The sequence below is a fragment of the Dermochelys coriacea genome, chromosome 27 (genome assembly GCF_009764565.3).
Source record: "Dermochelys coriacea isolate rDerCor1 chromosome 27, rDerCor1.pri.v4, whole genome shotgun sequence".
Classification (NCBI taxonomy): domain Eukaryota; kingdom Metazoa; phylum Chordata; order Testudines; family Dermochelyidae; genus Dermochelys; species Dermochelys coriacea.
Genome location: NC_050094.1, coordinates 14,682,136 through 14,706,941, shown reverse-complemented (window position 1 = coordinate 14,706,941; position 24,806 = coordinate 14,682,136). Strand labels below are relative to the sequence as shown.

At 47.9% G+C, this 24,806-nt stretch overlaps 1 protein-coding gene across 2 annotated transcripts in view; it reads left to right on the top strand.

Moving 5' to 3' along the window:
* Positions 1 to 3,836: 3,836 nt before the first annotated feature.
* Positions 3,837 to 24,806, top strand: part of RAB5C (RAB5C, member RAS oncogene family) — a 31,259-nt gene continuing 10,289 nt past the window's right edge. Inside the window, exons 1-2 of one of the 2 annotated variants that reach the window (XM_038385693.2) lie at positions 3,955 to 4,012; positions 4,725 to 4,781. The gene's annotated coding sequence lies outside the window, so the exon portion shown is untranslated. Of the gene's footprint in view, positions 4,013 to 4,724; positions 4,782 to 24,806 lie in introns of both variants that reach the window. The other variant, XM_038385692.2, reaches the window with a different exon arrangement.

Sequence of the window (24,806 nt, the reverse complement as noted above, 5' to 3'; positions counted from 1 at the left end):
ACTGCCCAGCCACCACCTCCATGGTGCTGCAAAGACAACCTGTAATAAAAGCTCTATTTTTCCAGCGCTGGCTCTGGATAGTCGTGTCCCTGCTGCGGGGGGCAGGGTTGTGGTACAGTCCAGAGCTGGAGCAGAAGGGGTTGGTGAGAAATGGGGGGGGGGGCCTCCATTGCTCAATTTGGTTCCCTGGAGCCCCTTGCTGCAAGGCCCCGTATGTTCCAGCTCCCAGACTCCTGAATGCCCCTGTCCCCAGAACAGAACAGGCTGGCTCCATCTGCTCAGAGCCCTCCAATGGCCCTAGCTGGGATCCCCAGGGACCAGTTCAGGGCTCGCCACCCCCAAACCCGCTAGCTGGGATGGGCTGCCAAAGGAGGGGTCCCAGGCCTTACCCCAGACCCTTTGGAGCTGCAGCTGGGCCCCATGGGCAGACATTAGCACTTGAAGGCGTTGGTTGAGCTGTTTTGCATTTGCAAAGTGCTCTCACGTGGGCAGCTGTTCCTGTAAGCTGCCCTCCTCCACACACCTCCCCCCAGCACCAGCTGCCCAAGAAGAATATTTAAAATTAAATACTAAATAATGCAGAGATTAAAGGAAACAATGGAGTGGCAAAGGGCTTCACGCTGCCGCTGCCAGGGGAGCGCATGGGTGTGGTGCCCCGAGGGCGCAGCCGGCAGCTTCTCCAGCCAGATGTGGGGGAGGCTGTCTTCTGTGGGAGCTGGCTGCTCTGAAGCAGGAGAGGGGCCAAGGTCGTTCCGGGGCTGGGGAATTGGCTTTTCTCCTCCACATCCCACGTGGCTTGGATTCAGAGGAAGCTGTGCAGTGGCCTCCCGTCCACCATCCCTGCTGGCCCTTTGGCTGCCAGGACCCAGACGGGCCAGCTGAACTCTCCCCTATCTGTGCTGCTGCCTGGGGTGGGGTGTGTGCAAACAGTGGGTCTTGCACAACTGCTGCTTGTATTGCCCTGCTCCAGGCTCCAGGCCACACAGCTTCAGCACCCTATCTCTGCCTGAATCCCACTCTCACCGGCTTGCCTGAGCGCCAGGACCAACCAAAGCCCCCTGCGCTCAGTGGTGCCGCGCCATCCTGCTGCCCAGGCTAGCCAGGCAGGGGGACCACCCTGCCTGGGAAGGGGGCAGTTAACTGTTGGCTCCTTTTCCTGGCAGGCCTGCCCAGCTCTTGGGAACCAGGACCCACCGGTCCTTGCCCGCTGGGCCTGGGGCTGCTAGCGCTCAGCCATTGACAGATGGGCCAGATCCAGTTTGCTGGCCTGGAGGGGAGCGCGCCCCCGCTGAGCAGCTCACCCTGCTCTCTAGCGCTGTGTGGGGGCAGCAGTTTTAATGCTGACCTGCAGCACCCCCTGCTGACTAGCCCACCCCACCCCCTGCAGCTCTCTACGTGCTCCGTGGAGCTCGCCCAGCCCTGCTCAGTGATTGGGGGTCCTGTACTGAGCTCCATGGCACTGCCTTGGCTCTGGCAGCTTGGTTCGTCGCGGGTTCTCCTGCCCCAGCCAGACTCTCGGGCCCCAGAGAGGAGGGCAGGGCTATGCAAATCTCCCCTAGGCCCAGAGCTGGTGCCAGCAGGTCCCAGGTCTCTGCTAGCAACAAACACACGCAGCGTCACTGCTGGCAACGCGGCGCCTGCCCTCGAGTCAGCAGGGGCTGGCAGAGGGGCCGCCATGTGGCTGCAGGCTGCCTGGCCAAGCCAAAGGGAAGGGGCAGGTCACTGAGCCCATCCTCCGACCCAGCCAGTCCCTGTGGCCCACTACCCCTGTGCATCCATTGCTCCTTGTGCTTTCTGAGCTGCGGGCTGGACCCTGCACTGGGCTGAGCCACAGAAATGCCACAACAGCTCCCCAGAGCCCCCAGGACCCGTCGCCCAGCCCGGAGCACTCACACGGACCCTGCAGCCAGGTGGGCTGTTAAATTCTCTCTTCCTGTAATGCCAGGCCCCTGCCCTAGCAACCTTTCGGGCCCTGGGTACCTCCAGCTGCCGGTTCCACCCTTCCCTGGGAGGTGTGTTGAGCCCCAGAGCCTGCACAAGGCTGCACTCTGCTCTCCCAGCCACGAGGCACTGCTGCAGAAGAGATGGAGAGAGAAGAGAGAAAAGCTGTTCTCCGTGATAGCGCCCCCGTTCCTGGGGCTGTGGGGAGTTCCCCTCCTCCAGGGATGTTCACCTCGCATTTCTCCAGCCCCTTTCTCTCCAGTGTTCATTGGCTGCTCTCTGCACACAGGATCCCCTTCACTCACTGCTGAAATGCAGCCACCTCTGGGGAGGCTGCATTATGTGCCCTGTATGCATCAGCAGCAGCGTCTGAATCCGGGACCTTCAGCTGCACTGCACAGCCCTCTCGTGGGAGCCAAGCTCCAGAGGGAGACAGCCCTGCCAGCACCCAGCCGGGGTGGATGGGGCAGAACTATCTCCTAAGCATGGAGCAGTAGCCTGGGTTTGCAGTGGGGCAGGGCTGCGTCCTGCCAGCACCCTGGGGCTGAATCATGTGTTGCTGGGTCGCCTGGCACTGCTTGGGTTGGCGGCGGGACTTGGGCAGAGTTTGCCTCCTTCCATGGCCGGGTAAGGGGAGATGGGGACACCAGGGCTGTCTGGAAACAACATCCCCGTCCTGTTGCCCTCGCGGCCAGCTCCAGCCTTGTGCACAGGGCTGCCTGTGTGCACACAGCATGGCAGGCCGTGCCCCAAAGCACACCCGTCTCCAACGCCCCCACCTCCTTGTCCCTCCACACACCCGCCCCAGCCCGCAGGCCCAGGACCCCTCCCTGTCACGGCCAACTCTGGGGTGGCACAGCCCGAGTGCTTTCAAAGCCGCTAAGGCGGATCCAGGCTGTTCAAGGGAGCTCACTGCTGCCACCAGGGCAAATGACAGCCCTGCTCGGCTTCCCCCCAGTTCCTCTCCCCATTCCCCCCCAGCTCCTCTGCCCCTCCCCCCCGCCCCAGGCTTCCTCCCCAGCTCCTCTCCCCGTTGCCCCCCAGCTCCTATGCCCCTGCCCCCCGCCCCAGGCTTCCCCCCCGGTTCCTCTCCCCGTCCCCCCCCAGCTCCTCTGCCCCCGCCCCAGGCTTCCCCCCCAGTTCCTCTCCCCGTTCCCCCCCAGCTCCTCTGCCCCTGCCCCCCCGGCTTCCCCCCCGGTTCCTCTCCCCGTTCCCCCCCAGCTCCTCTGCCCCTGCCCCCCCGCCCCCGGCTTCCCCCCCAGTTCCTCTCCCCATTCCCCCCCAGGCTCCTCTGCCCCTGCCCCCCCGCCCCAGGCTTCCCCCAGCTCCTCTCCCCGTTCCCCCCCAGCTCCTCTGCCCTGCCCCCCCGCCCCCGGCTTCCCCCCCAGTTCCTCTCCCCATTCCCCCCCAGCTCCTCTGCCCCTCCCCCCCGCCCCAGGCTTCCTCCCCAGCTCCTCTCCCCGTTCCCCCCCAGCTCCTCTGCCCCCGCCCCAGGCTTCCCCCCCGGTTCCTCTCCCCATTCCCCCCCAGCTCCTCTGCCCCTGCCCCCCCCGCCCCAGGCTTCCCCCCCCAGCTCCTCTGCCCCCACCCCTCCGTCCCAGGCTCCTCTCCCCGCTCCCCCCCCCACGGGCTCCTCTGCTCCCGCCCCAGGCTTCCCCCCACCCCGGCTCCTCTCCCTCTGCCCCCGGCTCCCATCAAACTCCTCTCCCCGCTCCTCCCCCTCCGGCTCCTCCCCCGGCACCAGGCAGCACCAGGGGCAGCGACTCAACTTGGGAATTTCCCACGCCGCTTCCCCGGCCCCGCCCCCCGTGGACTACAACTCCCATCGGTCCCCGCGGCTGCGTCACGTGCCTCCGCCCCGCCGTCCTGCGCCTCACGTCCGGCCGCGCGGAGAGGGGCGGGCCTCAAGATGGGCAGGGCTTCGATGATTGGCGGAGGCCGCTGCCTCTCACCCCTCCCGGCCGGAGCGGAAGGGGTGGGCGGATCCGGAAACGGAGCAGCAGAAAGGCGGAAGTGGAGGCCGCAGCCTGAGACCCAGCTGGGGTGGGGGAGAGAGGAGACCCCCTGAGCCGTGAGTGGGGCCGGGCGGGGCTTGGTCCCGCTGGGAGGGGCTCTGAGCTGGGCGCCCCCCCCACGGGAGCCAGGGAGAGGCGGGCCCTGCGGGGGGGCGCTCTGAGCTGGGTTTCCTGCCCATTGGAGCTGGTGGGGAGGGTGTGCTCTGAGCTCAGGAGGCTCTATCTGGCATGCTGTCCTTCTTATTCTCTGCCCCACGTGTAAGGTCGTACCCATGGGGTGTGATTCCAGGGAGCTTTGGCCAGCCCTCCCTGGCAGGGGTCACCAGAGATTAGCCCAGGCCCAATGCCGACTGGGGAGTTACTCCCTCTGTACTGTGACTGGGTTCCTAGCTAGCTGGCATGGGTGTGTAAATGGGGCTGGGGAGCAGCTGAGAGCCTGGGCTATTTACACAAGTAACCTCAGCTTCCCTGGTCACTTGAGCCCAGTTTAGGTGAATGTGGAGAGAAGTGGGGTTAGGGCAGTAGGTTATTTTGGGTGAGGCTGACTCCATAATCTTGCTCTCTCTCACCCCACCTTGTACCCAGGATGGCAGCTGCTGGTAATTGACTTATGTGAGGGGAAAAGAGAAGCAAACTCAACTCCCCCTGCCCCCATTCATTCTAAGGCCTCCCTGGCTATGAACAGTCAGTAACTTCCCCTTGCTCTGGCTTGTATTTTCACTTGGTAAATTTGTTATGACTCATGATTCACTTTGCCCCTGCAAACAGACCTCTGTGACCTGCCCATCATTAGAGATCTCCCGGATAACTGGATTGGTTGACTGGGTAATGCCATCTCTCTAGCTTTCTGGGTACTGGATCAGGTCTGGTCTGGCATAGTGTTCCCGAGAGCTAGACTTTCTGGTGTCACATGTATGTGTAGAAGTTGACTGTAATGTTACAGGTTTATGGCAGTTGCTGCTGATTTACTATCCAGCAGAAATGTCAAGGCAGAAAATTGTCAAAACCAGGGCCTTGAGGAGCCACTTGGTCTGGAGCAAGCACTGCCTTGTGACGTGGAGATTTTCACTTCCAATCACGCCTTGGACATAAACTTGTAATGTGGCCTTGGAGGAAGGTGATGTCTTAATCTCTGATGTGGGCATGATACTTGGCTCAAAAGACTAGGGGTTGTCGCCTAATGTGAATCCCTGAAAGTGCAAGGAATACCGGGATTTCACTTGGGTTTTACACCAGCATGTGTATGACTGACTTTCACAGACCCTTCTTGGTAGGGGATCCTGTGTTATAGCATACTCACACAGTAAGTGTGCAAGATATTTTTCTGTAGCACAGAACAATGTGTTGTCCCTGAGGATCATAAATCTTGGTTAGATAATAGTGTAGTGTACTTGCAAGCTGACTAGATAATTTCCCAATTAGAGCATGACAGTCTGGCTCTTTCTTCAGACTTGACTCTAACCATAAGTGCTGCTTGAGTTCCTAGTTAATGGGCTTTTCACATGGGTCAGGGGGAATGCTATGCTATGGCAGGCTTATTGAATGACAACCACAACATCTAGCTGTAACTATTCTGGTTATTTGAGTAAGTGTCATTGTACTGCATATTTCTCTACATCCCTTCTACACTGTGTCTTTTGTATAGACATACTCTATAGAAATTAGAAATCAATGACTTGTGGCAGATGTGCTATAACCTTTACTTTTTGAAAGCTTAGATGTCTTAGAAAATTCTCTTGCATGGGAGACTCGAAGGAGGAAAAACTGCCCAGGAATTTCAAAAATAGGAGCTTAAAGTTAAGTGCCAAAAAAGGCACAAATATCAGGTCCCTTATTTCAAGTGTTAAGAACCCAGCAGCTTCCAATGGATTTAGGACCCTAACTTCAGTCTCCTATTTCAGAAAGTCTTGCCCTCCATGTATTTTAAGTGAAGAAAGTAGTTGGTGCTGGAGTTCACAATTGAATATGTATCAAGTTGAGGGTGTACTTAACACCTTTAGAGGAGAGGTAATACCACATTTAAATTGTGTGACAGTAGGATCAGACACAGACCTCACTAATACACTAAACTGTAACCAGTACAAAGGTGAACTGAGTAAAAATGTGGTATTACTAACACTTAAAGGGTACAGGAGCAGTGTTCCTGACCACTCTTCTGGGCATTAGTGATATTAACTGTCAATGACGGGACAGGACTCTGAATTCCTGTCTTGGTAGGTAAGTGAAACAGCAACTAACTCTTCCATACTTTTCATCACTTGTAAATGAAATCAGTAGGTTTAAAGTCAACACTGTCTGGTTTGGGATCTTATAGGCAACATTAATACATTTTGATTCACCTTTAACATCTAGTGCTTCTGTAAATGGCTGTTTATAACTTTGACCTTGACTTAAGAATGTATAAGGAAAGGGCAGGAAAAGAGATCACATTGGGACACTTATGTTTTAAGGCTGTTGCGTGTGAAACAATATACTTCTTCTATTCTTGGCTTTCTGTTTACAGAAGAGCTCAAAATAATTGAGATGCACTGCTTGTACTAGATCAAACTGGCAGAAGAGACAATGTATCAGAACCTTGGTGCCAAGCTAATAGTCAGATAACTTGTGAGCTCTTCCTGCTTGAGGTAATTGTATTCCAAACTATTAATCTCCAAAGCCAGGAGTGCTGAGGGGCCTGTTAGTCTGGAATACAATAGGCCATGGACTAACAGGGACTGCTTGAGTTAATGTGCCTATGACCCTGCACTCTGGCTCATGTCTTTGGAACTTCCTTAATATCCCCATGATATACTTGATTGCTTCTCTTCTAAACAAACTCTAGATTGTTCTTTTAAACTTGTAGCTGATAACCGGTGCTTTGGGTGGCCAGAAATGGAAGCAGCTATGATTGTTGTGGACCTGAATGTGGAATTCTGAGAGCAGTGCATGTAGTTGGCTGCCCTGCACCAGGGATCTGCTATGCACAGTGACTGAGTGACCCAGAACTGCCGTGTTAAGAAATCACTCTACATTTATGGGTCACTGAGTAGCTTGTTCTGTTCTGACTGGCTGAAATAATCCTGTTTTGGAATTTTGCCCTAAACCTTCAAATGTTATCTTTCAGAGTCATGTGTCCAAGTATCTAGATGATATTAATCTCTGTTTAACAAAGTCACCCTTCCAAAGAATGAGCCAATGGCCTACACACTTTTATAGGCTACTCAAAGTTACTTTCTGTGTGCTCCAGAAAATGAGCCAGATGAGTGTGTGTGTTCCCTCATACACCCTGTGAGTTTCTGAAGACATTCTGGTTAGCCTTCAGACAAGGCAAAACTTAAGCAACTTAAAATGACACTTGGGTACTTTAAATTGCTAAATTCAAGAGCAATAAAAGGGGCAGTCAGTTTGATGTAGGCCTGTAATTTTTTTGAGGCGGTGCAGTCCAAAGGCTTCCTAATCTTCCCTGTGCTGCTGTGAACCCAACCCATCAGTGATGGGCTAGGCTAATTGAGAAATAAAGCAAAGCTGTCTGGAAGTGAAAGTGCAATTCAAGTATCTCAACAGAGGATGAAAAGGAGTACTTGTGGCACCTTAGAGACTAACAAATTTATTAGAGCATAAGCTTTCGTGAGCTACAGCTCACTTCATCGGAAATGCAACCGATGAAGTGAGCTGTAGCTCACGAAAGCTTATGCTCTAAATTTGTTAGTCTCTAAGGTGCCACAAGTCCTCCTTTTCTTTTTGCGAATACAGACTAACACGGCTGCTACTCTGAAACAGAGGATGAGTAACCCGATTTTAAGCATTGCTTGAGCTTTAGTAAGAGAAGTAAAAGATCCATCTTCTGTCAGTACATAATTGTGCCCTCTGGATTTAAAAAAACCTCATTATAAAGTCCTTTCACCTGCAGGAATTAAAACTAGCCTCTTTTTTTCCTGTAATATTGGATGTTAACTTGTAACAATAGGAGTTTACATAATCCTTTAAGACTTCCCCGTGTTTCTAAGAATTATTCAAATGTGTGTCTGCTGTCGTCTTGGTCAGTGTGTTAGAAGACAGTGTAGTGGTGCAGTAGCGATGTCAGTTTCTTGCTGCCCTCCCTCAGGTATGAAGTTTAGTCACTCTTAGGCAAGCAAGGCCTGTTTCTGGTTTTCAGAGCAACTCCATAAAAATTCCGAGCAGTTGCCAGGAAAGTTCATATTGTCTTTAACTACTATTGACAATATCTCTGGGAGCAATCAGGTTTATTTTAAATCCTAAAATAGGTGCTGTTTCCTGTTAGTGAGCTGCATGAATCCATAAATTCTGATTGGCATCTCATGTTTATTTTACATTGTAGTGCTGCTCCCTGCAGCGAGTTGTTGAGGGTGTGATGATGTCGTCACAACACACCTTTTCAAGACTGTATATAGGATGCCAACACTTGAGCATGCTGCTATCTTGCAGTGCTATTCTGCATCACCCATGCAACCCCTCTGTCCAACTAAGGGGTGGGGAAGTCTCCAGTCCTGGTTCAGAAGTATGTGGAGTGATCCTCTGGCTGGCAGAGTTCTTGTTACAAGTGGGTTGGGCTCCTCTGTTACTCTGAGCTAAGCGTTATCTTCCCCCACCACACTTGCAAATGTACACAGCACTGTACAGACACGGTGAGAGCAGCAAGTTGAAGGTCCTTGTGGGGAAAGGAATTGGACTGGGATGTGGATTCCTGGGTTCAAGTGCTAGCTGCTGCAAACTTCCTGTTCATCTCGAGCAAGCCATTTTGTCTAGCTGTGCCTTCATTCCCATCTGTAAAATGGCAATGATACGCCCTGACATCGCAGATGGGGGATCATATTAGACTGAGTGATTCTGCCTTGAGGAGCTTACACTGTGGTAAAGTCCTGCTCTTGGACAAGAGTTATCTCTATGCTCCCAGAACCATGCTAGGTGCTCTATGTATGCTCAGAGAGAGAGAGAGACACCCATTTCCCAAAGGGTTTTACCCTCTACCCAGATAACAGGATTGTGCAGTGTCTTCTTCCCTTGTGACACCACTTTTACCATATTCTTGTAGCACTTAAATGGGGAAGTGCCATCCCCTTACACTTGGGATCTTATTAGTGAGGGTGTTAGAGCATTGCCCCTGGAGGTGACAGATGACCCAAGTACAGGACTTAGCTGAAGCAATACTACAAAGCTTGCTTCTGTGGCTGCCTTCCATCGTTTTGATCTAGTCTGCCATCCTGGTTTGCATTGCTTAGTAGCATAAAGAAAAATGCTACTCTTAGGTGCCATTAGTGAGAATGCAACTTCTAATAATATCCTTGTCACCTTCCTCATGTGCTAGTAATGCACACAAACGCAATACCTCAGCCTGTTCTAATTGTATGTTTCTCAGTTCAGCCATAGTGATCTAACAGGGCACTACCAGCTGTTTCTAAAGCATTAGTCATATTATTCAGCTAAATTAAAGTCCCAACCAGAGCAGCCATGCAACTTCCTCTGAATCTTGTAGAGCTGGCATGACCCCATCTTGGTCACTTTCGTAGTTGGATTAAAATCTTACTCCTGACAAAGCAGAATAGTTGAGTAAGATGATGCATTTAATAGTACTTGATTCTAGCAGAAACTTTTCAATTTCCTTTTCCCTTTCTTATGTCAAGTCTGTGCTTGTGATGTGGGGTGGCTGATTAAACCCTGCAAGCCTTATCTGTGGTCTAATAAGATAAAGAACTTTTCCTTTCATGAATCAAAAGAATTCATGTGCATAGTTCTTTGTACTTCATTTTCACCTTTATTGCTCCCACTACGTGGGTGCTTTACAAGCACCCTTCTTACCATAGTGAGGGGAGTGTTTTCCCCAACTTGCCTGAATTTTAAGGTGAAGGACTGAGGTTAAATGATGTACCCAGCCAGTGGAACAGAAATTGTCCAGCTGACTTAACAGATAGCACTGCATCAGTTACAGCTGGTTCACATTTTAAAGATCTGTTTTCACAACCATGAGTGCTAGAAATACTAGCCGTGAGGGCTCTAATCTGTGGCAATGGTTGGATTCCATAGCTACAGAACATGGAGTCTTAACTTAAACATGCCACATTGGCTATCACCACTATAACATCACAATCTCTAGATGCCTCTGGACATAACAAATAGCGATCATTTTCTATATCTGCTTGGCATTTTAGTGAGCTTACCACACCCATGAGCCCCATTAAAGAGCATGCCTCCAGTTACTGAAACCGGTAGCTTACTTTGCTATTACCTGTGGAGAATTAACGTTAATAGCAGTGAGCCAACTAACAGAGTACTCAAAATAGCTAACTAGTTTGAATCTGAGTTTAAGGACTTTCTCCATTAACTCTTCCTGAGACCCAGGTAAAGATCTGAGGTGGTGATTGCTATGTAACTAAATAGTGGGTGTCTGACAAGAAGGTACCCAAAGATCTTTGAGATGATTACAGTATGTGGCAGTGTTTGAGTTGATATCCTTGAATATCCTGAATTCCCCTGTCTTACTGCAAACTTAACTTGTGTAATTACCTTCCAAAGTATCAACTTGTCAGCATGGGGTAGTGGAGGTTCTGGCCTCTTCACCTTCCGTTCATTGGGTTTAAATACTTTTTTTTGTGTGGAGACATTAACATAAGACCTGCCACTGACAATTCCAAGCAGATACACACCTGTCTTGGAGCTCTGGTTACAATAACCTAGCACCATAGGAGTTAAGTTTCTGTGAATTGTTTAAGCTGAAGTTAATACTACAGCTTCCTATCTTCACATCAACACTCTTAGCTTTTGCATCTGATGAAGTGAGCTGTAGCTCACAAAAGCTTATGCTCTAATAAATTTGTTAGTCTCTAAGGTGCCACAAGTACTCCTTTTCTTTTTACTCTTAGCATTGACTATTTAAATCCATTTTCGCCACAAGAAGTTGATACAAGTGACTCAAACACCCGCCTTCCTTGTTAGATGAGAAATTTGTGTTAGCACCAGTGGCATGATTTTTTTTTTCTTCCCCCTATTTAAGAGTCTTTGTGGCCAGGAAAAGAGACTTGCTACATACAAAAGTAATGTCAGTCATAGAAATGTTAAGTATTACTTGTAACACTAGTAAGCAGAACACTTTCAGACAGTGATTCTGTTCCTGGTGTCCCTTGATCAGTCCAATGCCCTGTTCTAGCTACAGAGTCTCTTTCCAGAAGCTCTCCAAGGGTGTCACAGACAAGCCATATCGTATCCCTCCAGTCAGGATTTATACCCAGAAGTGAAATGACTCATCCAGAACAACTCAGTGACTGGCAGAGCTGGGAACAAAACCACTCTGGCCATAGGGTTGGAAGAAAATCCAGCAGAAGGCTCACCCAGAGCCATAGCAGCAGCACTCCTCGGGGCACAGTCACTCTGATCACCGCTTGTTGCTGATTAAAGTCCTGTACCTGTTTTTTACTTGACTTCAGTTATGCAAGTTCTGATAATTCCCTTGCCACGTAAAGATATCACAGAGCTAAATTGGCACACTCAGACTGTACTAGACTTGAATTACCTGACACTTCCCTGAGCCCTATTTTTATAATGGACTGACTTGGGCCCTGCCTGCCGGCTCTGCCAACTGGTGGTAAAGCAGGAAGATATCTTGATTAGCAGATGAAGTTTTGCTTTACTGGGCAGTTAATGGCTGGCTTGAGACTATCAAGCAAGGAAAAATGCAAGAGTTGGTACTAGTCAGTGAGTTCTGGATCTTGGGAAGCTGAAGTCTCAGGCTGAAGCCTGTACAGCTGTAACAGTTATAACTTTCAATTACTAGACTTTCTTTCTGACCTAGTCATTCTTAAAAAAACCTGAATTCTAGGGTCTCTAGCCTTGTCTCACTAGCATTGCCCTGTTCAAGTATTAGCAACTTAATTCTCAACTGAATTCCCTCTTTGTGGGTTTGCCTTGCAGTCAGAAGATTCTGTTTAATGAAGCTGATTGACTGAAGGAGACAACGGCTCCATTAGCTTGAATGCTGCTGGGCATATTTAAGGCTAGCTGCTTAAATGTTTGCCTCAATTGAATCACTTTAGTAAAGCTTCCCCTGGGAGACACTCCCTGGAGTCTGGCGGGAATTCTTATCCTGCTGCACACTGAAACACTCTTCTTTTGGCAGCACAGATGGGCTTGTTACATGTGTGAATGTCCCATGTGCAAACTGGGAGGCGGATAGCATGCTCTGCATTGGTGAGAGGCAAAAGCTGCATGTCCTGCAGGTTATTCATGTAACTTCGGAAGGAACAGATCTAGACTTTCTCGATGGCCTTTCAAAGGCAAACTTGTTTCCCTTCAGAGAACAGCCAGGTGTTGAGTTCTGGGGTAGCCATGCCTCTGATAATCAGTCTTTCAACAGGAATACAAACTCTCCATTATTAGAATGGAAGCACTATTAAAATCCAGTTGGCAGTTCCAGTTCTCCTGGGTAAGGTGGATTGACTTTGAAACTCTAGCATGCCTTGTGCCAGCACAGTAGCAATGTGCTACCACTTGACTTGTGATTTGAGCACCTGAATTAGAACAGTGACAGTGGCACTTAACTCCTGTTCAGCTGCTAGCTCGGTGACATGGAGCCTGCTCATTGGCTACAGAAGTGTCCCTCCCCAGAAGTGTTCCTTCCCTTAGCTTGCGGAGGGAAGTGCAGGTTGTGGCTGTAGAAATTGTGAAGTGTAAAGTCATTCGGGAAGAGATGTGGGCTTGGGATAGGGCATCTGGGAGAGGAAAGTTCTAAGCTTGCCCATGTAGTACATGTCACACTGTTAGCTGGATCAGCTCTCGTATGGTAAGGTGACAGTTATGGCTTTCCTCTTGCAAGGCTAGCTTACTGGGTTTTTGGCAGGGGGAGTGTTCAATCGAATGGATTCTGTCTCTCCAAGTTAGGTAGCTAAGCATGTTACAGTACTCCATGAAGTGTGTACTTCAGTACCATGAAAACAACAAGGAGTCTGGTGGCACCTTAAAGCTAACAGGTTTATTTGGGCATAAGCTTTTGTGGGTAAAACACCACTTTAGATGCAAGAATCATGATTCAGTACCATGGTAACCAAGCCCCTTGGGGTTCTGAGAAAAGCTTGTGGTAGGTCAGAACATGTCTAACCAGTGATCTTTAAATAACCCTTAGACAGGAACCTGTTTTTATACAAAGGATTTAGTCTCTCCCTGACACAGCACTCTGCTTGTCTAGGGCCTGCTTGTGAATGCTGACATCTTTATTATAGGGGAAGAAAATGGTGGTTAAATGCCTAATACACAGACTTTGCAAACGTAAAGGAGTTTCGGGGGTTATAAGAGGGGTCAAATGTACTAACCTTGAGAGAGGGCAAGTGTGCTTTTAATGATATTTGGTGAAGCAAAACCTACTCATGTCACTGTAATGATGCTGGTTCTGGTGGGACCCAACTGAGAGTGCCAATTCAGGACAAATTGCTTAAAGCAGGGCAGTTACAGCCCAAGACTAGGGTTTTTCCACCTCTAAGGCAAACCAAACCAGCCAGAGAGGACTATGGTTTTACCCCACTGACTAACCACAAGTCATACAAGCCATTCCCTTAGACACTCCAGTTTCCCAGTATCCCCACCAGTGCCACTTGTTAGGGGGATTAATGGTTATGAAAACCAATACCCCAGTAAAAGAAAAAAGTTCTCTCCGTCCCAAAGGACCAAGCCCCAGACCTAGGTCCATATACAAATCAGATTTTACCCACAAATAATACTGTTGCCAACCCTTTAGAATCTAAAGGCTTATTCATAAAATGAAAGATCTAGATGAGCTAGAACTTGGTTAAATGGAATCAATGACGTACAATAATGGCAAAGTTCTTGGTTCAGGCTTGTAGCAGTGATGGAATAAACTGCAAGTTCAAATAAAGTCTCTGGAGAACATCCACAGCTGGGATGGGTCATCTGTCCTTTTGTTTAGAGCTTCTTTTTGTAGCAAAGTCTCTCCAGAGGTATGAAGCAGGATTGAAGACCAGATGGAGAGGAGGCATCAGCCCTTTACAGTCTCTTGCCATGTGGTCTTTGCTTTCTTTTGTCCCAAGGACACGCTATCCAGCACATGGCATAGAAAAACCTCAGAGTTCTGTCCATAGGCAGGTCCCTGCGTACCTTGCTGAGTCCCAAGGTGTGTCTGCCTTCTCTCAATGGGTCAGTTGTATAGCTGATGGCCCTTAATGGGTCATCAAGCAGGCTAGGCAGAGCTGCCACCAACTTGTCTAGGGTGTCATCCAGAAGCACAGCATAAGTTTGAAATACAGTCCATATAGAACCAATGTTCATAACCTCAACTGCAAAAATGATACACATATACAGATAGCATAATTATAACCAGTCAGTCATAACCTTCCCATAGACACCTCACACAACGACCTTTGTACAACATTTTCTGCAAATATATAACAGTGGTTGCACAGTGATCTATACGGTTACAGATTCGGTCAATAACGTTAGTCACTAACTCCAAGAAGAAAAGGAGTACTTGTGGCACCTTAGAGACTAACAAATTTATTAGAGCATAAGCTTTCGTGAGCTACAGCTCACTTCATCGGATGCATCCGATGAAGTGAGCTGTAGCTCACGAAAGCTTATGCTCTAATAAATTTGTTAGTCTCTAAGGTGCCACAAGTACTCCTTTTCTTTTTGCGAATACAGACTAACACGGCTACTAACTCCAAGGTGTCCCTGCCAAGGAATTCAGGCAGCATCTTAAGTAGTTGACAGTCTAAGTACTTCATTGGGGGCTTTTTCTTGAGTAGTGGTAACCCGAGCAAAGTGAGGCTATTCGCATAGCTTGTTGCAGGTGCAGTCCTCAGTCTCTGTGCACAGTTTCTGCCATTCGGTATACCCTCCTCCACTGATGGGTACTGGGCCCACTGCAGCAAAGAAGTTAATGCAGTGAGTGTATCATGCAAAGCTGTTCTGCCAAGTTATTCCTCAGAATAAATTAATGCAAGCAGAATTGGTGGCAGAAATTAAGCCACTAACTTGGTTGTCAAAGGATCCTATAAAGCCTTAGGATTCATATGAGCTTGCAGGGGAACCTGGCTATAGGAGGGTATGTCTCCATTGCAATTAAAGCACAGCTGGGCAGTGACCGCTGACTCAGGCTCATCACTCTTGGATGAAGAGGCTGTTTAATTGGAGTGTAGATGTCTGGGTTCTGGGACCCTCCCATCTCACAGGATCTTAGAGCTTGGGCTGCAACCCAGGTAAGATGTCTACACTGCAATTAACATCCCGTAGCTGGAGCTGGAGTCAGCTGGAACAGGCAAGATGCAGGTGTCTAACTGCATTGTAGACATACCTGTAGTGTACTTCTGCCAGTGCTTTGAGCTGCTCTCAGATGTCCCATATTAAGGCTGATGGCCTTGAGTGTAGCAGAAGTGGCTTGTTCAGACCCTGATCTAGGAAGTAACCTAAATTACTTGGTGGGTGTTATCAGCAAATCACACCTCACCCTCTTCTTTGGATGTGAAATTGGAAAGCCTTTTCAGGGAGGGGAATCTGTGGTGCTCTGATCTGAGCTGGTTGCTGTGGGTTACTGGTTAATTTTTAAGATGTAGTTGTTAGATGTAGTTGTCAGGCCTCTGTTCTGTCTGCTTGAAACCACCTTTCCCCATTCCATATGTCCTCAACTGAGGTTACAGCAGATGCTCAATCTGGAATTCCCCAGATTCAGACCTGGCTCAGTGGAAAGGGCTATTGGCTTTGGAACTTCTCCCTTGGTCTGGACTAGCCCAGTGTGTCAACTTTCAGAGCATGTTGCAAGGCTCCTCTTGCGGTTTCTTTTGGGGGGGGGATGTTGATGGGGAAAGGGTATTGCTGCTGGCTGTGCTTTTAAACGATTGTCAGGATGCCTAGGTACTAGGATAGTACCTTATTTGCTAAATCTCTAAAATCAGTATGACCTGCCTTGCACTGTGGCTTGGCAGTATTTTTTTTTCTTCTAAACTGAAATTGCCCAAGAGCTTAGGTACCTTAAATAGGACAGAATAAAGGAACCCTGCATCCCAGTGTCCTGTCCAGATGCTTCCAGCAGAAATATAGCCTGGTTACCAACCCTGACGCCCAATATCTCTGAATTTCTCCTTGCTTGACGTTTTCTGTCCTACGTTGCTCACCTCAATTCAAAGGAGCAGTGAAGGAAACTGCAGAATTGTCCAAAGCTGAGTGTTCTCTGAGCTGGCAAACATTATACAAATCTTTGGCAAACACCAGATAGAACTAGTTTCTTAGCCTATAGCTTCCATAATTAATAGGCTGTAATCAGTTTGTCTCAAACACTCCATTGGTCAATTATCATTTCATGGCCATTGAAACTTTGTCCAGCAATACCCTTCTAGGGCTTGCAGCATGCAGCTAGCAATAGGGCTAATTGGGCCCCTAACAAGCCCTTTGTAGCAAATGTAAAGCTGAAAGCTTATTTTCAGTGCTCTTCTTCTGCTTATTTCTCTGTGTATTGGTCCAGCTGCCCACACTGAGCCTACGCAGTGACAGTGTGACACAGAAGGTACCGAGAGCTGCATGAAGTCGTCTTTAAGGTGTTGTCAGATTGGCCAGCTAAGGCACTGGTTTAAATTCAAATGCCAGCTACAAACTGGTGCTGCAGTAATTAACATCTGCAAAACCATTTTGAGTAAGCTGGTGATCTTGTAAGTGAAATTCGCTTCTAAAGGCTGAGTGGCAAGATGCCATCTGAAGCTCTTTGTTACTATTCACTCTAATGCAGGGTGGCAGACAGCAGCTGTGGCAGGCAAGGTTGAGGAACATGAACAGAGCTGGATGCGACAGAAGTGTCAGTGATGGGCTGAATCATTATAAACTGCTAGGCAGGGTCTTTGGTAATAAACCTCTATCACTTGCCTCAAAGCCGACAGGGCTGCTGGGGGGATGTCTGTATCACAAACACTAGTTTGTAGTTATGTAAGAGCTGTGAATCGTCCAGCAGGAGCACACGCCTCGCCCAATGGGGAGCTCCACAGCAAAGCAAGACAACACAAAGGTATGAGGTTGTGCCTGAACCTCCTGTGACCTCTGAGTTCTCTAACTCATGTCCGGCAGCTGTATGATATGAACCCAACTCGGGCCAAAAAAAAGTTTGCCCACCCCTGAGGGCCACATCGGGGGGTGAAACTATATGGAGGGCCAGGTAAGGAAGGCTGTGCCCCCCAAACAGCCTGGCCCCTGCCCCCACCCACTTCCCACCCCCTGGCTCCCCCTTCAAACCCCCAACCTATCTAACACACACCCCCGCTCCCTGTCCCCAGGACCCCCTAGTCATCCCCACCGCCCCCTTACCATGCCGCTCAGAGCAGCAGGAGCTCACAGCCCAGCTGTCTGGACTGAGCTAGCTGCGCTACCTGCACAGTGGCATAACTGCAGGGGAGGGGGGACAGTTGGGGAGGGGCTGGGGGCTAGCATCCCCGGCCTGGAGCTCAGGGGCCAGGTAGGAGGGTCACCTGGGCCAGATGTGGCCCACCTCTGACCTAACTGCATATTCATCAGTTCTGAGTGTTTTTGAGCAACTTATTTAGGGTAGTTGCAGTTGGATGCTATTCTTGCTCTCCCAAAGTCCTGGACTGTAGCACCGGCTTTCATCAGAGTATCTGGTCTTCCTCTACCCTCAAACAAAACTGGTCTTAAATCAAGAAGAAGTGTTTCTGAAGAGGACTTGGTGCTCCCTGCAGCTCTTGGTAGAAGTCTGCTAAATATCTTTGCCTCAGGCTTGATTCTTGGCACTTGTGTTTTAGGGTTCAATCCTTGAATCTTCTGGCAAAACTTACTGGAGGCTGCTATCACCACAAACTGTGGGCAGGTACATGGACAACCTCTTTAATAAAAAGAAAAGGAGTACTTGTGGCACCTTAGACTAACAAATTTATTTGAGCATAAGCTTTTGTGAGCTACAGCTCACTTCATCGGATGCATTTGAGCGGTAGCTCACGAAAGCTTATGCTCAAATTTGTTGGTCTCTAAGGTGCCACAAGTACTCCTTTTCTTTTTGCGACTACAGACTAACACGGCTGCTACTCTGAAACCTGTTTAATGTATGTTCTCTCTTGCTTCACTTAAATCTGACCCCTTCCTGCTTATTGAAAAGGAGTTTACTTCTGTGCATTAGGATCTGATATAAGGAGAGTTATTTTTACACATCAAATCCAAAAGTGTAGCTCCTGTTTTCTGAACCCCACCTTCCCCCGAGTACCCATTGCTAGCTGTCCGTTCCAGAGTGCCACAACAGGGACAAACTGCCTTAGCTCACCCCCTTGCACTGTCCATGGCTTGCCTCTGCCCACTGACAGGATTGGTAGTCTGCAGCTTCATCTTATACTTTCCATTCATTTGTGTCCCAGCTACACTGCTAATGTCTGTGGCTAGACTGTGATCTGCCTCTCCTAGCTGATACACCGATGGTGGTGAGACACATTAATAAACCAGAAACTACCACTGTATGAATTTTGGCTTGTGCTGTAAAAACTGGAAAATAGCTATTAACACTAATAGAACAAATGGCAATGACTTGTAAGGCAAGTTGTTAACTGGTAGATATCCCTGGCTAGGCGGTCTCATTTTCCTCTTAATGCGTTTTTGACCTCTGTCTGCATTCTGAAACTTCGGTAGTTGGAAAAGGCCCATGGCTTACCTTGCATTGTAACCAAGATTGCAGAGGTTCTCTGAACTTCTCCTGGGCCAGCCTTTCTCTGATCAGCTGAATATCAAGCTGTCCCTTCCTGTGAACGGGAGGGAATTATTGAAAGTGAGAAGCTAAAGATCCAGAAACCCTCTGGAAGTGGTAACTTGAGGAAGGGGTGGAGGGTGCAGCAAGTGCTAGGATTCCTCTTCTTAACCAGTCTCTGCGGAGTCCTTATGGAAGGAGGCATCTGCATGCAAACTGGATGGTAGGAGTCTGAACCAGGCATTGACATGCAAGTCTAAGTTCAAACTCATTATGATGCTACTTTCTTTTCAATGGTGAGAAAAACAGACTTCAGAATTACACTTGCTGGAATAGGAGCTTAACGGAGGACTCCAATCTAATGGTATGGGGACATGAGTCCATCAGCTCTCAAGAATGCCTGCTTCACTGGCTGGGAACTTGAACTTCCACAGTAGCTGGAGTAGTGATGGTGGCATCACCACTCGCTATGTGTGGTGTGAACATGCCATTAAAGCTGAGATGAGAATTGGCAGCCTGTCTGTCATGCCTGCCCATGTCCCAGTACACCTACTTAGATTAAAGTTGTCAGTCTTGCAGATGAGAGGTATTGACCCACAGCACCATTGTCCATTCACTTGCAGATGTTCATGCAAAAGGGTTGTAAAATAAAAATGGTTTTGTGACTGGCAGGAGCTGATCTGTAGCAAGGCATAGTGTGTATGGTAGGTGCTGAGCTTCCATACGATTACTGATAGAAGGCCGTGTGTCACAGCACAGCTTGTGAGAGCAGAACTGCACCCATATTTGGCATGTGCACAAACTGAACATTGCTATTTTTAATGTGGCTAATTATATAAACTGTCTGAAATCAGTTAGCTACTTGTTCTGCTTTAGGTCTTTGCCAACTTTGAGTTTAATTCAGAATGTTTTTATACCTAGTTGTAGGCCGGAAGACCTCAAACTTAAAGCCAAGCAAGAAACAGCAAATACTTACTGTACCTTCCCTGCTGCATGGTGTATCTCTCAACGATTGCATCCAGAAGCATGGATGTGAGACACAGTGCTTTTCCAATTGTAAGACTGCACTGTAGCTGGCTGTGAAGGCTAGATAAAGGTCCAAGTTACAACTGCAAGAAACTGCTTACAGCTGGCATCAGGAAGTCAGGGAACTTGTCTCCAAGTACAGTGCTGGGCATGATCCCTTGTGTACTGGTTTCGTGTGTGCTAGCTTTGGGACCAAATCACAGCAGTGCGCTGCACAATTATGTCAAGGGCCTAAAGCATCAGAAATAAATAAGTGATTTCAGATGCCAAAATATGGCCCTGGTGCCTGATTTTGAGCTACTGTGCTTCAAATATTCTTCTGAAGCAGAGAATAGAATGTGTACGTTCATCATCCTTTAACCAGCTCCAGCACTTGTAAAAGATGCTGCATTTACAATCCTGAAGACAAGTTCTTGTTCCCCATGGAACACACAGAAGCAGTGCCAGTTTCCTCCTGGTCCTTGGTTCCACCCTGCCTGAAGGGGCCACCGTTATGGAGGCACAAGGTATCTCAGCTTTGGCCAGTAGTCTAGCCCCAAGAGCAAGATGCTTCAAACCCCTGGGCCATGCAGTCTCCTTATAAACTTTTCTTTGGGAGTGGGTGACTTGGAGCTTGCTGAGAACTGTCGTACAAGCTGTACTTCCTCCAGTGATTCTGCTCTGGCTTACATGATATGACCTGATTGCAGGATCCCAGGTCTTCACTTTACTTGTGAGGCTAGTGAAACAGGAATATGGGTCACATTGAGACTTGATGTTGCCAGCAAACTTGTTTCCTTGTGTTGCCTGCTCTGGGAGTCTCTCAATCTCATTTCAGAGGTTGTTTGGTTTGTTTGGTTGAGGTACAATTTGCATGGTATTCAATGTGCAGAATGTGACTGATCTGAAATAGCAGCCTAGTGTTTGCGTGTTGCTGATAGAATCTGCCCTGTTAAAGCAAGACAAGGTTAAACAAGCAAAAGCTGTTCCCCCCACAAAGAGGGCTACATGATTAGAGGAGAAATTCTGAGGGGTGGAGGAGGCCAAGTGCATCAGCCTGGTATGGTTTGGCCTCAGCCTGGTATGGGGCAGACACTGTAGAGCATGCTGAGTTCCAAACCCTGTGCATTGCTAAGTAATTGCATTAATGTAAGTGTGACAAGGTGCTGAGCAGGAGGGCTGCAGAATCAGCAGTGAGGGAGTGCAGCGGGGGAGAAAGCCCTTCCCTTCCCCCTGGGCTCAGACACGAGGAACCCAGAGCTGTGCATGCTGTATGGTGAGGAGCTGGTGGGAACACAGACTTGTAAATAAAACCACCTGTGGCTTTAGAACCAGAGGGTCTGAATGACTCTCAGCCCAGCAGGGGCAGGAGCCAACAGGGCCCTGCAATGAACTATTACAGTGAGAAATGACAGGTGTATTTTCTGTCTTGTTCTGTGATCAGGGGCTGAAATCTTCATCAATGTAGATGTTTCTATACATGCACATTCCCAAATCCTGTCCTGAGTTGGAGGAGTGGTTTTCCATAGCTGCCTTCACAAACCAGTAATTATTGACGAGGGGTTCTTCAATGTCACATTGCCAAAACTTGTGATGGACGATAGCTCAAGTAGTGCTTATATTGTGGTGCTACTCGGAGATCTCCCCCCAACCTCCCTATATCAGGGCTCCGTTCTGTTTGAGGACACAGCCTCTCGAAAGCTGCTCCTGCTCCAAAGAACTTGCAATATAAAGTGATTTAGTTCTGCAGGAAGTCTCCTAGCTATCTCAACCTGAAAGCAAGATTAATCTCTTCCAAACCGCCTTGCCACCTCCCAGAGTTTCTTTAGGGTCAGAAAGCTCAAGGTTCTGTTCTCTAACTCCTCAGTGTTTCCACAGCGCAGTTAGGTACAATCCTGAACAGAGAGCTTCCAAAGCAAGCTATTTCCTATAAGCCATCTCTGGCAGCACAAGCTGGACTGCTCCTTACGGCATGTCCCGTGACACCTGGACGTGTGTGCATGCACAGAACTGAGCAGCTGGGAATCCTAATGACCAAGTCTGATATGTGGCTGGGTGAAGTGTTTGGCTGAGAAATGATTCTAAGTAGGTCTTTGCAAATGAAGATACTGACATCTGAGCTCTGTGACCTGAGGTCCTTGAAGTCTGCTGATTTGAGAAGACTTGGGCTAGAGTTTCTTTTCAGGAAACTACCAAAAGGGAGTCCCTGCTACATGCTTGGGACTCTAACCCAGGAAGACAACACTGGCTTTTTGGAGCTTCCCCTAAGCTGCTTTTTTGTCAAACTGGAAGCGCATTCACTTATGAAGCTGAAGTGCTGATAAGGGAATAACTGTTTTCCAATCTGATTGGACTAAAAATTCTTCACTCTGGCCAAAATGATTAAAATATGAATTAAAGGGAGCCATTAATAGCTGCAAACTGTGGTAATTATCCTTCTCCCTACAGCGAATAGCACTATGTAGCTGGAGGAAGCACAGTTGTGGGGCTTTCATGTGTGCAGGGCTTTGTCTGTTTTCTGTGATTCAGCGATGAAGTGAGCTGTAGCTCACGAAAGCTTATGCTCTAATAAATTTGTTAGTCTCTAAGGTGCCACAAGTACTCCTTTTCTTTTTGTGAATACAGACTAACACGGCTGCTACTCTGTAGCCCCTTGCCTGTCTCTTGTACTCGTGCCTTTGGCATAATCTATATAAATCTGAAGTATTGGGTTAGTATTGCACCTCTACTGTAAGAGGAACAGAACTGTGGTAAGTGTAAATATACCAGTGCACTAGGGTAAAATGATCTGGATGATATACTGTGGTGTGTATTTGTCATGCTGAGACTAATGCCTTTTAAAAGAGAGGGGAAAAAAAAAACCCCACCAAAAAACCCATGTATTGGGATGGTAAAGAACATGAGTAGCAGCTTGGCATAGGCTGGAATGATGTGATGGACTGAAGTGACAGACTGGAGAGTGATTGAAAGCATACAGTAGAACAGGGGTTCTCAAACTGGGGGTCAGGACCCCTTGGGGTCATGAGGTTATCTGGGGGGGGTTGCAAGCTGTCGGGCTCCACCCTAAACCCCACTTTGCATCCAACATTTATAATGGTGTTAAATATATTAAAAAGAAAAGGAGTACTTGTGGCACCTTAGACTAACAAATTTATTAGAGCATAAGCTTTCGTGGGCTACATGAAATATATTTTATAAGGGGGGGTCCCACTCAGAGGTTTGCTATGTGAAAGGGGTCACTAGCTCAAAAGTTTGAGAACTTCAGTAGAACCTCAGAATTACAACCCCCAGAATTACAAACTGACTTGTCAACCACACACCTCATTTGGAATCAGAATTATGCAATCGGGTAGCAGCAGAGACACAAAGCAAGTTACAGTACTGTTAAATGTAAACTACTAAAAAATAAAGATTTGACAAGGTAAGGAAGCTGTTTCTGTGCTTGTTTCATTTAAATTAAAATGGTTAAGCAGTTTCTTCTGCATAGTAAAGTTTCAAAGCTGTATTAAGTCAATGTTCAGTTGAAAACTTTTGAAAGAATCATAACATTTTTGTTCAAAGTTATGAACAACCTCCATTCCCAAGGTGTTTGTAACTTGGAGGTTCTACTATATAAGTTAATGTAACCTTTGCTTCCCAGACACTGCATATGCTAAAATTGATGATGATTGATTTTGTCATTGTTCCCCCTTCTCTATATTAGCGGTGTTGGAAATCAACAGGCGCTCTAGTGATTTCTACTATGTATGAGACTGGTCACTTCATAGCCTCTGGTGCCTTGTCTACTACAGTGAGGTGGCAAAATTTGTAGATAAAACAAAATTACTCAAGGTAGTTAAATCCAAAGCAGGCTGCAAAGAGTTCAAAGGATCTCACAAAACTGGGTAACAGAACAGCAGACGAAATTCACTGTTTGATAAATGCGAAGTAGTGTACATTGGAGAACATAATCCTAACGATGCATACAAAATCATGGGATCTAAATTAGTTATTACCAGTCAGAGATTTTAGTCCTCATGAATGGTTTTGTGAAAACATCTGCTCAATGTGCAGCAGCAATTAAAGGTTAATGTTAGAAACCATGAGGAAAGAGATAGATGAGACAATTATCCTAATGCCATACGTAAATCCATGGTATGCCCACACCTTCAATGCTGCTTGCAGTCCTGATTACCCCATCTCAAAAAAGATGTATTGGAGTTGGAAAAGGTACCAAAAAGGGCAACAAAAATGATTGAGGGTATGGAACAGCTTCTGTATACTGCAAAATTAAAAAGATGGGGGGGGGGGATCTTGGAAAAGGGATGATGTGGGGGTGAGGGGGGAAAGAGGTCTATAAAAGCGTGACTAGTGTGGAGAAAGTAAAGAAGTTTTTACCTCTTCACATAAAAACACAAACCAGGGATCAGCCAATGAAGCAAATAGGCAGCAGGTTTAAAACAAGTTTTAAAGCAAACTTCACACAATGCACAGTCTATCTGTGGAACTTGTTGAACAGGGGATGTTGTGAAAGCCAAAAGTATAACTGGGCTCAAAAAAGAATGAGAAGTTGATGGAAGGGAGGTCCAGCAACAGCTGGTAGCGAAGGTGGTCAGGTGCACAACCCTGTGCTCTGGGTGTCCCTAAGCCTTTGACTGCCAGTAGCTGGGGATGGATGTCAGCAGATCGCTTGATAAATTGCCCTGTTCTATTCCTCGGAAGCATCTGGTACAGGCCACTACTGGAAGACTGGCTATTGGTCTAGATGGACCATTGGTCTGACACAGTATGGCCATTCTTGTGTGTTTAGTTGGGAGTGTCTCTTCCCATCGAAACAGAATAAATGTTTGACTTTCTTAATGGTGTTTCTAATGTGTCATCATACAGACTACTTTGTAAGATCCTCTGCCTTCAATACCTCATTCCCCATGACTTCCTGTGTTTCAATCTCTGGACCACTAAGTGCTTCAGGAACCCCTGGTTTAACAGACTGCATTTGGCTAAGCTACCGAAGCTCTTACATTTCTAAGCATTCGTGAGCTTGGACCACATTTTCACTTTATGCAGGTGGCTTGATACTTGGTTTGCTCATAAGGGAGTAAAGGGGCTCTGTGTTGTACCGTACATGCCAACGCACTGAAGATGAGTTAATCCTACTCATGTGTAGCTAACGTGACTTGCTAGAGCAAGTACCCTAGTGTGTG